We start from the raw sequence: 5,238 nt of genomic DNA on the forward strand, positions 1-5,238 counted from the left end.
TTTCCTTTCTGTCCAACCTTTTCAAAGAAGCCAAAAGAAAACCACTGAGCGTCACCATTTGATCGGGGCAACTGTGAGGCAACAAATAAAATGTCTGCTATGTGTCTAGCTTGTGAGCAAGGCAAATGCATTTCCTGAACTCAGGGAGATTACTTTTCAGTGTGAGGAAGAAAGACATGAAACCAAATAACTTGCACAGACGAATATACAATTGCAACACATCTAGGAGGTACGGATGAGAGAAGCATGTAACACCCAGAGGGACATTATTCACTTTAGGGGTCAGGAAAGCCTGTCTGAGAAAGTGCTGTCAGGCAGGAGCAGAACCAGAAATCCAATCAAAATCAGACTCAAGGGCCCGCCCCAACTGCGGTCTTGGCCGCCACGTGCCAGGTGGCCTCAAGTGACCTGAGAACTGGACCACTTGCTGTTTGAGCTGCAACTCTGCTTCAGACAGCTTGGCACCACTCATCGCTCCAAGCCAGCAGCCTCCCAGGCCACAAGGCTCAGACCTGAGAGGCCAGTCCTTCCACTTGTCAGCTGCAGAACTGCAACGGGCCTTTGTGGCCAATCCAGCTGCTCCCTCCCTCCAGCTGGCACGAGACTCCATTTCCTCATTTGCCACTGACTTGTCACTCTGCCTTCCCGTGGGCTGCAGGGAAACTCTGACCTTTAATCCACTGTCCATGCCAACCAGCTGTACCCAGATCAGAGTTCACCACTGCCTCCCTGGCTGTGCTCAGAAGGATCAGCGGGGCCAAGAAATGCCCATCATCCCCAGAAGCTACCCTAGCCAGCATTATCCACCACGTGCTGAGTGTCTGCCATGTGATCAGCATTTCAATGTCTCCTTGATCTTCAACTCCAGTCCTGTGACATTTGATAGTACTTAACCCTTCCCTGCAGGGAAAGGAATCCAGCAGTTTGCATGGAGGCACGCCATGTGTATGGTGAAAGATTCACACCCAGGCCCATCTGTCTCCACATGCACCTGCCCACATCCAACCCTTGCAGTACCAGCCATATGGCCCATGTTGTTCCTAGCTCTAAGCACAGAGCCAAGAAATTACTCCCCCACGCATATCTTCCCATTGAATCTCCCATGTCTTCATTCATTAACAATCCTGTCTTAATTTACCCTTTCTGCAGTATCAGAGGCTGTGCCAAGTGGCACGCAATGTCTTCAGAACACAGAATCAACAGCAGAGGCACTTTATAGGGAGGTCGATGGTGACAGCTAAACCGGGAGAATCAGAAAAATGGTGATGTGTGTCTACAATCACACATATCAGTGCAGGGAGCAGTCATGGCTTCCAGGAAGGACTTCTGACTTCCCTGTGTCTCCCCCATGCACCCAGTATCACACCAACCACACAGAGGTGCTCATTAAGTGCTAGCTCGTTGCGACAACCAGCCACATCCCAGTGTACCCTCTGCCACCAGCCAGGACAACCTCACCTCAAGCCCAGCTGAGCACTGGACAGAACGTGCGTGAGACGCTCCACCAGGAGAGTCGGGGTCTTACGTTCCACAGAGAGATCCAAAGGAAGTTGGCAGAGACCCAAGTAAACAGAGCTCTTAGTCCTCGCAGCCAGCTGCAATCCCTCGTCCCCCGTGGATATCCAAGCTCTAAGAATCCATGAGGCACTCAGCCAGGGCCACCCCTAAAACCACTTTAAGTATCCTGAAATGTGCCGGGCGTGTGTCATTCCAGTGCATGGTTCCACCAGGGTTATTCCCTAGACGACTGAATATTCACTGTAAATCCATCAGGCTCAGAAAATAATAGTTGACCGAAGCTCCATGCAGCTGATAGGCGCAGCCGTCTTGAGGGGCATCTTTTTCATCTCCTTCTGGCCAAAAGATCAGGCCTGCAACAGGGAAGAAGAAAAAAAACAGTCTCATCACGGTCACTGACCCCAAGCAGTATTCAGTCATTCTTTCCTCCTTGTAGTTGGTCCTAACACAGTCAGAGAGTAACTCACTACAAATAATTCTCCATACCTGGTAACACACAAAGGTGAGACTGGCCTCTAGGGAGGCCTTCAGGTGAGAGCTGCCTCCCCTGTGGCACCAAGGACCTCTCAGACAGAGAACTGCCATGTGCTCGGAGCCTCAGGACCACCCTGGGAGGGGAGAGGAGGCTGTGGGGAGTCCATTATAAAGATGAGGGGAGAACACTTGTGAGTGGCTTACAAAGCTGACAGCATGGCCAGGCCTGGCACGCTGCCGAGGCTCCCCTGCAGAGCTGAGACGTCCCTGCCGGGAGCTGGGGGTTTAGGGTCAGCTGGTAGGAAGTAGTTCTTTGTTTTGTTTCTTTTTAAAGACAACCACAGAGCCCTGGCCTGGCTCCAGGCCTTGTCCGGCACTGCAAGCCTCTTCCAGGGCAGGGCCTGAGGCCTGCACTTTCCTTACTCATTCATTCAGTGATTACTGAGCACCTGCCAGGTACTCAGCACTGTTCCATCAGTGGGGCGATACCTTTGTCTTCCCAGTCCAGTGTATTGAAATTACTCCAGAGATAACTGAAGAACAAATCGGTCCAAGGGCCTGGGGCTGGAGGCTCAATATCCCCCAACCCACCCAGTGATAACATTAACTGCCCTTTGAGGAACGTCTATGATATACTTGCTAATATCTCGGCCTCTCCATCTGATTCGCTCTCGGGACACCTGCCCCTATTTTCCAGATGAAGAAATGGAGGAAAAGACAACCAATCTGCTTCAGACTAGTAAGAGAGGAGCCTAAATCTGAGGCTAGACAGTCTGTCTCCCAAATCTATGCCCTGATCTGATGCTCTAAGTTACCTTGTGAGGAATTCCTGCCCAGAATGGCCGCAGCTAAAACTTACTTCTAGGCTTTCTGCATGTGTGAAACCCTCATTTCATCCTCACAAAAAACGATGAGTTGTAGATTATTGTTAACCAAATTTAGAGATGAGAAATTTGAGGCCCAGAGAAGTGAAGCAACTTCCACAAGGTCACACAGCTAAAAAAGAAAAAAAAAAAAACACACAGAAAAGGGGTTTGAGACACTGCTAGGTAGCTCATGCCTGTAAGCCTAGCACTTTGTGATGCCGAGGCTGGTGGTTCACCTCGAGGCCAGGAGTTCAAGATCAGACTGGCCAACATGGCAAAACCCTCTCTCTACTAAAAATACAAAAATTAGCTGGGTGTGGTGGTACATACCTGTAATTCTAGCTATTTGGGAGGCTGAGGAATGGGAATCGCTTGAACCAAAGTGACAGAGGTTGCAGTGAGCTGAGATCACACCACTGCATTCCAGCCTGGGCCACAGAATGAGTCTCTATCTTCAAAAAAAAAAAAAAAAAAAAACAGGAAAAGGTTTTTAACAAGGCAGACTGGCAGACTGGCAGACTGGCTCCAAAGCCCATGAGCTTGACCACTACTCCAGCTCCCATCAAAAGCAACTATTACCGCCCAAGAAATGTTTACAAACTTAGTGGTTTAAAACAGAAAAATAAATAAAAAATAAAACAGCACACATTTACGATCTTCAGGTTCTAGAAGTCAGAAGTCTGACACGGGTCTCACGGGGCTAAAATCAGGCTGTTGGGAAGTCTGTGTTCCTTTCTGGTGGCTGAGAGTGAATGGGTGTCCTTGCTTTTCTAGCTTCTAAAGCCTGCCTCATATGCCTTGCCTATAGCTTCTTCCGTCTTCAATTACAGCTCCAACGCATCTCTTTCACTCTGCCTCTGTGGCTGTATCTCTGTCTCTGAATAACTCTCTGCCTCCCTCTTCCACTCCTAAGGACCCATGTGATTATACGGGGCTCTCCCAGATCATCCAAAATCATCTGTCATCGCAGGGTCCTTGGCCTTCATAGCATCTGCAAAGTCCCTTTTGACATGCCAGGCAATATATCCACAGGTTCTAGGGATTCGGATGTGGACATTTAGGGGGATGGTATTCTGCCTGCCATGCAGGAATGACAGAGAGCACCCATCTCCTGTTTTAAGCATTCTTCAGTGAGGAGGTACCACCCTTTCTCCAAATGGAAATCAAGCTAGCTACCTCACCCTAACCACAATGCACACAGCCACATATATCTGCGCGGCCAATGAAGAAATCAGGAATGAAACAGTAAGCCATGTTTTTTCTTAAAAGCATATCCGGCTGGGCACATTGGCTCACATCTCTAATCCCAGCAATTTGGGAGGCCGAGGCGGGTGGATCACGAAGTCAAGAGATCAAGATCATCCTGGCCAACATGGTGAAACCCCGTCTCTACTAAAAAATACAAGAATGAGCTGGGCATGGTGGCACATGCCTGTAGTCCCAGCTACTCGGGAGGCTAAAGCAGGAGAACTGTTTGATCCAGGGAGGCGGAGCTTGCAGTGAGCCAAGATCACGCCACTGTACTCCAGCCTGGCGCCTGGCTACAGAACAAGACTGTCTCAAGAAAAAATAACTAATAAATAAATAAAATATCCACCCCATTGCCCCTTATAACATCTGGGGCGACCCACTGTCCTCGTTTGTAAAAAGGAAAACAGTGCTTGCCACACAGGGTTCATGCCAAGCTCACTGCGATCCTCAGGGTCAGAATGGCCTCCAATTAATGAGGACATTTTAGGTGGTTGACACTGTGCTAGGTGCTTAAAACACATTATTTTATTTACTTCAACTGCAACAGCTGGTGGGAGGCAGACTTAGTTTTCCCACTCTGCATATGAGACTCCTGAGGCTCAGACTTTAAGAGACAGTCAGGCCAGGTGCAGTGGCTCGCATCTGTAATCTTAGCACTTTGGGAGGCTGAGGTGGGTGGATCACCTGAGGTCAGGAGTTCAACACCAACCTGGCCAACATGGCAAAACGCCGTCTCTACTAAAAATACAAAAATTAGCCAGGTGTGGTGGTGCACACCTGTAATCCCAGCTACTTGGGAGGCTGAGACAGGAGAATCACTTGAACCCAGGAGGCAGAGGTTGCAGTGAGCCAAGATTGTGCCACTGCACTCCAGCCTCGGTGACAGAATGAGGATCAGTCTCAAAAAAAAAAGAGATAAGAGTCAGATTCTGGCCGGGCGCGGTGGCTCAAGCCTGTAATCCCAGCACTTTGGGAGGCCGAGGCGGGTGGATCACGAGGTCAAGAGATTGAGACCATCCTGGTCAACACGGTGAAACCCCGTCTCTACTAAAAATACAAAAAATCAGCTGGGCATGGTGGCGCGTGCCTGTAATCCCAGCTACTCAGGAGGCTGAGGCAGGAGAATTGC

The 5,238-nt window shown here is 49.5% G+C and overlaps 1 long non-coding RNA gene across 1 annotated transcript in view; it reads right to left on the reverse strand.

The window, feature by feature from the left end:
- LOC108283870 overlaps positions 1 to 5,238 on the reverse strand; it is a 434,667-nt gene that overhangs the window by 323,913 nt on the left and 105,516 nt on the right. The window contains exon 2 of the long non-coding RNA XR_005195792.1: positions 1,459 to 1,871. This is a non-coding gene — a long non-coding RNA (uncharacterized LOC108283870). The remainder of the gene's footprint in view (positions 1 to 1,458; positions 1,872 to 5,238) is intronic.

The sequence above is a fragment of the Cebus imitator genome, unplaced genomic scaffold, assembly GCF_001604975.1.
Source record: "Cebus imitator isolate Cc_AM_T3 unplaced genomic scaffold, Cebus_imitator-1.0 Scaffold13, whole genome shotgun sequence".
Taxonomy (NCBI): Eukaryota; Metazoa; Chordata; class Mammalia; order Primates; family Cebidae; genus Cebus; species Cebus imitator.